This window comes from Epinephelus lanceolatus, chromosome 4 (assembly GCF_041903045.1).
Source record: "Epinephelus lanceolatus isolate andai-2023 chromosome 4, ASM4190304v1, whole genome shotgun sequence".
Classification (NCBI taxonomy): Eukaryota; Metazoa; Chordata; class Actinopteri; order Perciformes; family Serranidae; genus Epinephelus; species Epinephelus lanceolatus.
Genome location: NC_135737.1, coordinates 30,221,932 through 30,234,612, shown reverse-complemented (window position 1 = coordinate 30,234,612; position 12,681 = coordinate 30,221,932). Strand labels below are relative to the sequence as shown.

The following is a 12,681-nucleotide window of genomic DNA, read 5'->3' as shown; positions in this document are numbered from 1 at the left end:
TGACTGAGTAAATGCCACCACTTTGTGTTTCAAATTAAAAACCCTCGTTTCAAAATAAAAGTCCACCAGCTTTTAACACACAGTCCAGACTAGGTTTTGACCTTGTCTTGTATTTTCGGGAACTGCCCATTGGTTCGAAATCCCATTGTTCCGACCATATTAAACTCATTGTTCTGAAGTCCGTTCCGAAATCATCATGATGCCCTGTGGTTAAGGTCTGGTTAGGTTTAGACACAAAAATGACTTGGTTAGGGTTAGAAAAAGATCATGGTGTGGGTTAAAATGAAAAAGAAAGTGACAAACACATAAGCCGTGAGCCTGCTCCGCCTCAAGCCGGTCGCGGCGCACCATACGCCCGCCGCGAGCCGTTCAGCACCGCAGACAGTCGGACTAATGGGATGTCGAACCAATGACATGGACCCGTATTTTCTATCTGCCGATTAGTCAGTTGGCTGTTTTTCATGTTTCAAGCTATTGCCTCTGAAAAGCCAATATCTCCTTACCTCTATTTCAGACTACAATTACCATGTTAAACCTCATAACATTATAAACTGGACACATCCGCAACTTCATTAAAAAAAAATGTGTGTTACCATGTATTTATTCCAGTATAAATGAAACACTATTAGAATTCAAGGTGAAACATATATGCTTTGGGCTTTGATGAATGCTTTGCCTTGTTCTACTGTGGCTTGGATTGTACTTTGTTAGTTGCTATAGGCAACATTCAGGTGGAGCCTATCCCAGCTGACATTGGGCAAGAGGCGGGGTACACCCTGGACAGGTCGCCAGACTATGACGGGGCTGACATATAGAGACAGACAACCATTTACACTCACATTCACACTTACGGACAATTTAGAGTCACCAATTAACCTGCATGTCTTTGGACTGTGGGAGGAAGCTGGAGTACCCAAAGAAAACCTATGCTGACACAAGGAGAACATGCAAACTCTGCACAGAAGGGCTCCCACCCTGGGTTTAGATCTCCAATCCTGACTTTTCAGAGGTCAATATAGATGCACCTTCACCAGATGAGACCAAGACTAATCATTCCTCTTGGTGTCAGAGTGTTAAGAAACTCCGGCAGGGAGTCGCTGCTGCACACCAATATATTTCCAGGGGCTATAGGTTGGTCAAAGGATGATAAAAATAGATATCCCATATTACTCTTGACAACTTTGAGGCGTTCATAGTGACTGGTTGTAACTGCAGCAGCCTAGCTACTGTATAGTCAGCTTTATAGAGTAACCCTGTTAGGTACAATCTGTTTTGGGCTGTGACAAAAACAAGCAATTAAAAAAAATCTCTGTTAAAGAAGCACAGTCTAAAATCAGCACGGCTTGTTATTGGTTGAAGAAGAAAGGGGGGAAAAAAGAAGATAATAAAACTGTCATCCCCAGAGACGAAGTTTGGAAACTTACAGGATGCTGTGGTTTAGCTGAGCAGTGTTATATCCCTCTGCCTGCCTGCTCAACACAGCACTATTCTAATACCATGCTGCTTGGCATTCAGCTCACCACTTGCTCCTCTCTTTCTCCTGGCACCATCCCTCCCTCCTTCTCTTCACCTCTCTCTCAGTCTCTCTTTCAGCAGCATCTCTCACCCGCTCTTCCCTGGTGAGGTGGGATTGCGCCACTGAACCAGCATCTGTTGCCAGGCACATGCACACACCAACACACACAAACACACACACACACACACACACACACACACACACACACACACACACTAACTGTGTAGACATTTAAACCCCTACTGTAGTGGACAGCATGTCGCTGTGTTGAGCACATCATGATGACATATTTTGGACATTAGAACTATAAAACAGCGTGTCGCCATATCACAGTCTTAACACCTAGAGCTTCACGGCATAATATTCTCACCTTATGCTCTTTTTTCCTCTCATTTCTGGTTCCTTCCTCCTCTTTTACGCATCCTCTCTATCATGAAGTGTCCCGTCCTTTTCTTTCCCCCTCCTCCTCTGCCTCCTCCTCTTTTCACTGCTCTATGCATTTCCTTTTCTCCTCCTCCTCTTTCTGCGTCACCCAAATGCAGAATTTGTTCTTAATTGACCCGTCTTGTTGAATAAAGGTCAATCCCTCCTCAAAAGCCACCTTTGTTTCATTTTTCTTTCTTCTTACTACCTCCAGCCTTTCTCTTTCCTCTCCTCCCTTGCTTTCATCTGTCTATTTCTTCAGCCTGCCCTTCCTTGCACATCTTTCATCACTCCATTTTTCCGTCTTGCAATCATCAGCCCTTTCTGCAGCCACATCATCCCATCTCTGTGCCACCTTCCTTTTCTTACATAAAAAAAAACAGGCGTGTTAAAATATCCAACAACAATGTGTGCAAATATATATTCAGTCGAAGTCAGAGACAACACTGCGTGAGCCTCACTTTTACCTGCAGACCTTCATACATCATTTCCCCACAGAGATGAAACTGTATTTTCCTGCTCTCTCTAAAACTCATTGAGCTTCTCTGTGTGAGTTCCCTTTCCTTTCTGCTCTGTCTCTCTCGCTCACACAGACACATCAATCAATTAGACTTACACTCCTCCAGCATTTACACTTCTCTCAAGCTTCATTATTCAATCTGATGTTGACAGAATGAAAGGTATTTTACATGGCGCCAAAAGAAGAGGGCTCCATTGTTCAAAATTAGTTCAAAGGGTGCTCGGACGTCTTCTCCGGCCAATCAGACATAATGAGGAATAATGGCCATTGATGATTCAGAACCACACTATTAGCACAGACCTTTGCCGCTCAAGGCTTTTAATTGTGTAATCCATCTTACAGCTTCGGTGACAGAGATAGTCCAAGATTATGTTGTGATGATGTATCAAAACCAGACTGATTTTATTCCATGAATCAAGTCTTCCTCCTTCCTTCTTTGACTCAGCATGATTTAATAAACCGTAAACATGAAGTACATTGCATTGTCAGCTCGTGCAGAAGTAGGGGAAGTGTTCAGGGACTCTCACTTTTCAATTGTCACATGCCATCTCCCATCAATCTCCCACCACTGCTGCACTCAATTAGGAGGGAGTAAAGAACCCAGCCATTTACTAATCTGAGTCATAGCCACCTGAGTGATGGGACAGCAGTGTATGTATGACTGCGCTGTTCAGAATGATCCGAAGGTTTGACAGCTGTTTTCTTACACTCTCTGGCCCCAGTTATCCCTCTGGTGGGTCTTCTGTAACCTCCAGTCTAAACCCCAGTAAGCCAGAGGGATCATGAAGCACCACTTTCACGGCCTGTTTTCATACTGGAAATCAGGGTCAAATGAGTCTCTGGCCTTCCACTTGGCAGAAAATTTCAGCCTTTCCTTCTTTCAACTTTGAACTGGTTGTGCAGTATCTGTGAGTCTGCCAGTCCAGTCTGTCCTTAATCCATTCTGACATTTGATGTTTAAAGGAATAGTTCTACATTTTGGGAAATATGCCCACTGGCTTTCTTGAGGAGGGTGTGAAAATAAAGATACCACTCTCTCAATTGTAAATATGTAGCTAGGGCAGACAGCCAATTAGCATAGCTTAGCATAGAGAATTAGAACTGGGGAACTACACAAGCTCTGTCCAAATATAACAAAGTCCAGTGCTGTGCGAGTCCGAACTTCACCAGAGCGAGCTCAAAGTTCAGTTCACACCCATTAAAATGAACTAGTTTATAGTCGTAATTCAAAATTTTTAACTAATTTCACAGTCCCAAAAAATGAACTAGTTTACGTCCATGTCCTCCATGTACTGTAGATTTAAAGGAAATTTAATTTAGCCTGAACCAATTATGCATCACTGAGAAAAATAAAAAAATATATATGATTCCAAGCGAGCTAGTACAAGCTTCTCCATCAGCTTCATTACAGCCTCTGTAGCTGAAAGATGTGTCATGATTTCAGTTCTTCAGAGCACAAAATTTAGAGAATGCAGTTCTTAAGAAAAGTGATGCTTAGCAATGCTCCGGGAACACCGCAGTTACCTCTGTACGCTGGCCGATGTGCTGCAGTCAGCTCCCAGGGATGGACATCCTGGGAGCTGGGCAGTCTGCTAGTGGAGTGATGGAATGGAGGATGAAGTTGTTCGAGGGTTAAACTACAAACGATGGATCTTTGGCTCATTGCCAGGGGTTGGCAAGCCAGCAACTATCAGGACTGTGCATCCTTCACTCCAAAAATGCATGCTATGCTGTGCTGTCTCCCAAGTGTTGTTTAATTTTTCTTTAGAGTCACACAAGTGGACGGGTTGGAGAGGGAAAAAAAGGTAGAGCCGCTGTGCCAAATGGTCGGTAGAGCCCTGCTGATTATTCTGCGTTATTTCCTTGGGTGCCGTAAAACACACATTGTTGGCGTTGCAAGAGTGACCAACACTCACATTCAGGTTCATAAGTTGTAAAACTGATGTGTTCAGTTCAATAAACGGCGTTATTTTTAGCACATTCATGCACAACACTGACAAAGTCCACTAACCACCTCTAAACCTAACCAATAAACACACTGTACGCAGTAAGTCCCTGCAGTCCTGTTGTCCCGGCGAGGCTGGAAGTCAACCAGCTGAGACACCAGGAAGTTAGTTACTGCAACTGAGAACTTATCCAGCACATGGCCCAAATCAAGACATGTTGCTTTAACACTTCAATTTTGTACCTATTAAACACACAAGATATAATATGGTAATTTGTGAACGTAAAAAGCGCTGGTAGGTGGGTTTTGTTACCTGTGGACAAGGGCTGGGTGATATGGAGAAAGTCAGATATAATATTTTTTGACCAAATACCTTCCAAAATACCATCAATAATGTGGATAATGACAAAGTGGTTAAAGACAAATAATGTAACAGTCTTGTAAGTTCAGAAAATTGTATCATTCCACTGTAATACAGCCTTCAAAAAAGCAAAAGACAAGACTTGTGACATTGTGATATCCAAAATCTTAGACAAAATCTTATCTCATACCAGAATATTGAAAACCAATGCGTTGGCACTGTTTTCCGTCTTTATGCTAAGCTAAGATCAGCTAAGATAACCTGCTACTGACGGTAGCTTCATAGTTATCATTCAGACGAAAAAGAGGAGGGTAGTGTTGTAACTCTGCACGAATGTGAACGAGTGTGATCCCCAAATCTCAAACTGTTTCTTTAAGACCTATACAGAGTCTGACAGAGACTCTGACTCTTATATTAATTTAACCTCACACTGCTCGCCCACTATGCCACTGATATAGCCTCCTTATCAATTTGTAGCACTGCTATAATGCAACACAGTAATGACTAACCTTTTTACTACATTAGCTATACCAAAATTAAATTAAATGTCTTCCTCAGTTTTAGCCATTAGTGTGCTATAATATGCTGTGAGTTAGCAAATGGGGGTGTTTACATACACTCATTGAAAATGACTCACGTGTGAGTAAAAGTGTTTTCAACAAAAAACAAAACAATTAATGTGATTTTCCAAGAAGAGACCACAAACAGTGTTTCACACATGAATAAATATAACGTTCAGAGTAGCGTCACGGATTGGGTGACTTCACAAACGGGGCTATTTGCGATCATTAAACAGTTTATGTCCAATTTTATGTCTCACCTTTGGCATCACCTAAAACGCTATGAGCCATTGCTTTTGCACACATTGCTGTTGTTAATTGTTTGTTTGCATCCACTGATATATCCAATTATTTGTCAAGTGTTGTGGTTTTGTGTTGCTCCACATGACACATATGTGCATTAAAAAAGAAAAGCATATGTTACACTATGAGGAAACTAAAATAGCCATACCTAGAAATGTCTCCCTGAGGCACTTTGTACATTTTATTTTTATTTTTCGACTGCCTGTGTAAAGTCAGTTTCCATGGCAGTGTGAGAATATTCCGTTTATTCATGTATAGTGGTATTCATGAGTGGGATATGGAGATGCATGAGCAGTGCATCTTTAATAAGAGCTTGACCAGAATATGAGCTATAACCCAGAATCCTGTGCGCATGTTGGCACGCACACTGTGACAGAAATGTCAGTTACCACGATGCTTTGGAGAATCACGGCCCAGCTCATTACAGCCCACTCTAGGACTACATCAACTACTAATTACACACAAGCATGATTGAAATTTATTTTCGTGTTGGTTTGGAGGGAAAGTCAGCCTGCAATCTTCTTTGGGCATATTTGCCAAGTTTGAGGCTCTAAGCTCAATCTTAATAAAATCTTCTGTCAGTATTTGAGTTTGACTGTGAATGCCGTGGTGCAGACGGGGTCATGTGCTCAAAGATACACGCAGAGAGCAAGTGCTCTGTATGATTCCATGTACTTCCAGCATCTCCCACTGTAGTACAGCATGTTAAGATAATGATTAAATGCACAAGATGATTAGATGCATTAAGATTGAGATCTGCAATGCATTATAAACTCGTTCAAGGCTGCCAGTGCTCCAAGCCACATTCAAACATGATGTGTCAATACAAGCAAGAGAGACGGACAAAATGCACTGAAATATCGAGACAAGGCTTCAGCTAAGCCACAGTTATACACATTTGGAGACAGAAACAGGAACACCAGCAAACGACTTCCCCCAAACCTCATTTAATCTTGCATGTGTGTTTACATGTGTTTTACGGTGGCTTAGAGCCATCGCAAAACCCCATCAAAATGCAAATGGGGCAGTTAGGGACCAGAAAATTCACCAGGTAAAGAGGAGCTGATGAGCTGACACGGCAAACTGAATTGTTGGCTGTGTGCAGCTTTTTGTGGCTTCCCCTCCTCTCTGACTCTCTCTGTGCGTCCCTCCTTCTGTCTCCATGGTGCAGCAGCAGCGACCGTTGGATAATACTGTACAGTAGCTACAGCATAGCACTGTTAGGGTATTCTTCACTTGGCCTCCAGCATGCCGCTGTTAGAGCTTTCTTAAGGGATCATTTCAATGCCAGCTGCAACACCTGCTCTCTATGTCTTTTCTCATTCTGCTCCTATAGCCCCTTGGTCGTTTTCCACCCCGACTGCTCCACTATCTATTTCATTCCATTACCTTCTCCTGTCCTCTCCTATTTTCTCTATTCACCTCTCTAGCAGTCCTCCCTCTCACCTGCCATTATGTCCTCTCCTCTTTCTTTCCCCTGAACACCTCTCTCCTATCACCCAGCCCATCTCCTCTCTGCTCCTTCTCTGTATTCCATCACAGCACCCTCTCCTCTGCCCTCTTCCCCTAACAACTCCTTTTAAGTCCCTCCTGTCTCACTTCTCCCCCCTGTCTGTGCTCCCCCTGCCCTGCTCTCCTCCATCTGCCCCCCCCCAGTTTAATCAATTGCGACCTTCTCCTCCCTTCAGTTTTTCTTCTATATCCATCCATCCCTCCCTCGTCGCCCTTTCTCTCCTAAACTCTCAGACTCCCCTTCACCCCTCGTCCTCCCATGCTATTTTATCCTCTTTCGTATCCTATTTCATCTCCTCCTCTGTTCCAGACCCATTTCTTCACACTTCCCATGCCTTGCACCTCCCTCAGCATCCCATCCCCTCCTTCCCTCCTGTCTTTAATCTAGAGAAAGGATATCACCATCTCTAAATCGTATGAGAGAGAAAACACCAGCGCCATTATCTCCCCATCTGCCTCCTCTCCTCTCCCTCACTCCCTCTCTGTGTGTACTCAACTCGGCTCTCCTAAAATTACAAATCTCTTAAAAAAAAAACGTTGCGGCACACATAAGCGAGAAGACACAGAAAGCATAAGGTGATGCGGGGAGCAGAAGAGGGAGGAAATAGAGCGATAACCGGACGGACGAGAAAAGTAGATAAAGAGACTGTCATACCTGCGCGCCTCCCTCCTCTTCCTCTCCGGTTAGGTAGAGGCTGTTTCTCCTCCGGTTATCTCCCCCTTTTGTCAAGCCAGGTGATGAACTCCACTCAGCAAACAATGTGTTAAATAATCCTCCTCCTGGTCAGATGTATTTTCAAACCACATAAGAAATCATATCCACTTTTTTTTGGGGGGATAGGGGGGTAAGGGGGGGGTCTTGGACCGCGCAACGCTGGTCGCGCTGCGGGGCTCTTGGAGTGGTGGCGGGGCAGGAGAGGCGTTTCAATTTAGTTCCCGTCGACTTTGCATTAAAAGCCTGGTGCGGGTACACGAACCGGTGGCAGCCGATAACCTACAGCTATCCGGTGTCCGCTGCTGATCCACTGGGACACAACTGCGCGCGTGGTAAAATAAAAAAAAAAAAACGCCGTTAAACCGGCGCACCGCCGCGTTGCGCACACATTTGGTCACCACATGAGCTCCCCGCGTTTCCGTTAAGACTCCGTTAATCGGTCATTTAAAGGAAAACACCCATCCGACGGGGTTAAAATTGCTGGGATCCAGTGTCCAGAGCGGAGAGCAAAGCAATGGACAGGCAGAGTGAGGGAGCGTGTCTGTACGCGTTGAAACCGGGCACCGTCGTCTTTTTGGGTTACTCAGCCGGTCTCCACGTAAAGCTCCCCTGTAAATGCTCTTTGCTCCCCCATTCAGCAGCTGTCACTCCTGCACCAACATCGCACCTCACTCATTCACAGCTCTTTGCATTGGACCTGCTCTTGGTTACAGAATAATAATCCTCTCCGGTTGTAGGTGATTATCCGCCTGGAGGTGAGAAACTGTAGAGTGTAAATGGGTAAAGGAGAAGCTGCAGGACCAGAGGAGCTTTGTAAATGCTCGTCTCCCCCCTTTTCAGCCAAAGAAGTGACTTTGTCTTGACCTCTCTCTTCTCTCCGCGTCGGTCTCTCCAAAGGAGAGAGCACCGGACAACAGTGCGTGCTGCCCGGTGGATGGAGGCGTTATAGGTCAGAAAAAAAGATGATAAATCCCGATAGGAAAGCAGCCTCAAATCATGTCCCTCTCCCTCCTTGCGTTAAAAGGCGCTCTGATCCTCCACGGCGAGCCTCTCCGTCCCCTCCTGCAGTTAGGCTACTTTCACACTGTGCGGCGGTTTGTCCCGGGAGGCGATACGCCTACCCGCTCCTCTGCTGTCTGTCTCCTTCCTCCTGGATCCGTGTCCTGCTCTGTCTATTGACAAGTCGCTACTCCGGGATTACAAACTGGTAATAACGGATGGATACGTTATGACGACTGTGCGTGATGCCATCGCCGGGCGTTTGCCTGGGAGAAGTAGAGGATATAGTTTAGGTCCGTCAGTAGACACAATGCATGTCGGCACGGCCAGAGGTTCTCAAAGTGAGGGATGGGGACCTCAAGGGGGCCGTGGGGATGTAAATGTGTCCTCAGGTAAAAGTACACAAGTTCCTTGACTTTGCTCACAATGTATTATGGCTTTAAATCCTTCAGGTAACACATAAGTGGTTATTTCTTTTATAAAAAAAGATAAAATGAAATACAGTGTTTGCATGCTCTGGAATCTAGGGCTGTGCACTATATCAACACTGTAATATGAGAATAGATTTAGTTTTAGATTTTGGTTATTGTAATATCTTTTTTTATTATTTTAAAGGCTGCAACTGAGGAAACTGAGGAAATAAAAGTCAGTCTAAATTAATTTAAAACTCAAGTAAAATCAGGAAAGGCTCTCCAATAAAAATACGTTTTAAGAAGGGACTTAAAAAAAGATCACTGACTCAGCTGACCTGATTTCCTCAGGCAAATTGTTCCAGAGCCTCGGCCCTAACAGCAAGCCCTCTGTCCCCTATAGTTTTCAGCCGGACCTCTTGAAGAGACATGAGACCTCTGCCCAAGGACCTCAAAGTACGTCCTGGCATGTACGGCACTAAGAGGTTGGAGATATAGCTGGGAGAGAGACCATGAAGAACCTTAAAGTAATCAGTAAAATCTGAAAAATCTATTCTGAAACATACTGGGTGCCAGTGTAAAGACACTAGAGTGATGTGATTGCGTCTCTTGGTTCTGGTTAAAATCCTGGCAGCTGAATTCTGTGCAGTCTGGAGTCAATTTATAGATTTTTGATTTAACTAAGAAAAGGGGCTGTTGGTGTGAAGAGATGAAGGCCTGTAAAATTGTCTCAGTGTCTTTAAAAGTTAAAATGGATTGTTTTTTTTAATATTGCTACGATGATAAAAACATGATTGCACGAGCTTTGTGACATGCTGCCCAAAGCTTAAATTAGGCAAACCAGACTTGATATTATCCAATAGGGGACCAGCCAAAGGCAGAATTAATTGAGTAACGTGCTGGGGCCCGAGGACAACAATCTCTGTTTTGTCTGAAAGAAAATTTTTTGACATCAGTAAGATGTCATTGAGTGAACAAATTCCAGGGTCTGTGGATCTAACGTGCAGATAAATCTGTGTATCATCAGCATAAAAATGAAAAGAGACACCATGTCTCTGAATACGGTGCCCAAGGGGAAGCATGTACATGGAGAATAAAATTATTCTATAATTCTTTAATTTTAGATATTATGATTCTTTATTTTATTTTATTTTATTCAATACAATATCGTCACAATATCGATATTGAGGTATTTGGTCAAAAATATTGTTACATTCGATGCTACCATATCACCCAGCCCTTATGGGATCCAACACAAAAAAAGTTTTTAGTGGTAACACTATTAAGATATCCATACAAATTCTCACAGTCCCCACACACTCACTGTATATTGTTTGAAAAAATTGATGTTAAACTGTAACCTATCTTAGTTGGACTCCTGGGGCTGTATTCACAAAGCTTCGTGCTAAGAGTTGCTCCTCATGACAAAATTCAACGAAAACTCTTAGAATCATGACGTTAAGTTAAGACTAGGTCCTTGTAAAGATAAAAGTTATTCACAAAGCATCTTAGACCTATAGAGAGCTCCTAAAGTGAGGAGTAGGAAGGAGGACTTTTAAGAGGCTTAAGAGTTTCTTAAGCAGGGGACAAATGGAGGAAACACAAAGAGGCTGGAGAAATATCCTTCAAACGCTGGATGACAGTGAGTCGATGAAATGCTACAGATTAGATGGTGCAGGTTATTTGTGGTTAATGTCATTAGGGATACACACACATTTCCCACCTAACCCAATAATGCCAGAAACAAAATGATCACAATACAAAGATATTTAGAAAAAGTGCAGCAGGGACGACTTGAGTCTGCCTCAACCTTCCATCAGCAGAGTGATCACACTAACAATGACAACACTTTCACAAACAGCAGTTCATTTCATTTCCACTGGGTGTCCACACCTTGTAGGCTCATAAAGAGGTGTGTCTGTGACAACCAATCACATCTGTGAAAAGAAAGTATGACACCTAGCAATGGGTCAACCACACCTCCTCACTAAGGTTAAAGTTTCTGTCTCTTACTTGCTCAGAGTTGCTCTGAGAATTTTCCTAAATCGCTCCTAAGCTGGGACTCCTTACAAAAATGTTTAGGCTAAGTTTTAGTATTCTCAGAATGTTTGTGAATACTACCCCTGGTTGCCAAGGCATAATTGGCAGCAATGTTCTGCTTTTCAAGCAATAGTTTGATGTTTTTCAAAATACTCTTATTTGCGTTTTTACTGAGAGTCAGATGAGAGGACTGATTCCACTCTCACGTCTGTGTGGTATATGTATTGTAAAGCTACAGCTGACAGCCTAAAACAAGACCTTAGGAACCACAATATAGATTTAACACTTTGATTTACACAAGTGGAATTCATCATATTAATTAGGAGGCTTTGGAGGTGCTGGTAGGTGGATTTTGTTAAGAGCAAGGCCAGCTGTTTCCTCTTTGTTTCCTGTCTTTATGTCAAGCAAAGCTAACCAGCTGCTGGCAGTAGACATGAAAGCTTGCCCTATAACAGCCAAGGAGTGAGTTTTAGCTAATTGTATTTGTGTCATATATTGCTTGTTATTTTCATTTTATTATTATGGACTGCAGCATATCACCAATGTGCAGCTATATTTCCTGTTTTGAAACACTTTAAGGAGCAGTGTGTAAAATTAAGGGGGGTTTAGTGGCCTCTAGTGGTGAGGGTCACAGATTTCAACCAGCTGAAACTTGTCCTGCTCAGAATTCCTTCAGTGTTCATTGTTCAGGAGTTTTTTTGCAGTTGATTCGGGAGCTGAATTATCTGCAGAAGTTTCTTTCTCTCCAAAATAAATGGACCAGGGGTCTCATTTGTAAAACAATGCGCGGGATCCATACTAAAAATGTACCTACGGACGAAAGCCAAAACTGGCATGCGCCAAAAAATATTCGACAATTTCTACAATCAGGCTCTCACCTCACCATATGCGTCGCCGATTTCCCATCTCCAAAATGTGTGTAAGCACAAGTCAAAGTTTCTCCTATCAAGTCTGTTTTTACAGATAACAACCTTTGCGTGGGAAGTGGTGTGCGCCTATTTCAGGCCTAGTTTTGTGGGTACGCAAGGTTTATAAATGAGCTCCAGGTGATTACAAATTAGTAGTTCTCATATGCTATCCGGCACATCACAGATGGGCTGCTAGCCTAGCACATGGTAATGTGTGCTTGCCTGTTTTCTCTGCTAACTAATACGTGCTCACCTTATTTCCGATCCAGACGTTCAAGAGGTTTTTACCATGAGCTGAATTATCCACAGAGGTCTCCCCCTCTCTAAAACAAGCAGAACAAATGATTTAAACCGGTAACAACACTGAATGAAGCAGTGTTCGTCTGATAGAGGGGCTGCTAACAATGGTGGCTATCACAAAAAGGCAAATGGCCCTTTCTACAGCTCGTGTTTGGTTTGTCAGTTGTAG

General features: G+C 43.2%; 1 protein-coding gene across 2 annotated transcripts in view; it reads right to left on the bottom strand.

The window, feature by feature from the left end:
• Positions 1-9,119, bottom strand: part of LOC117260316 (leucine-rich repeat and fibronectin type III domain-containing protein 1-like protein) — a 265,480-nt gene extending 256,361 nt beyond the window's left edge. For both annotated transcript variants that reach the window (XM_033632298.2, XM_033632296.2), the window contains exon 1: positions 7,796-9,119. The gene's annotated coding sequence lies outside the window, so the exon portion shown is untranslated. The remainder of the gene's footprint in view (positions 1-7,795) is intronic.
• Between the last annotated feature and the right edge of the window lie 3,562 nt (positions 9,120-12,681).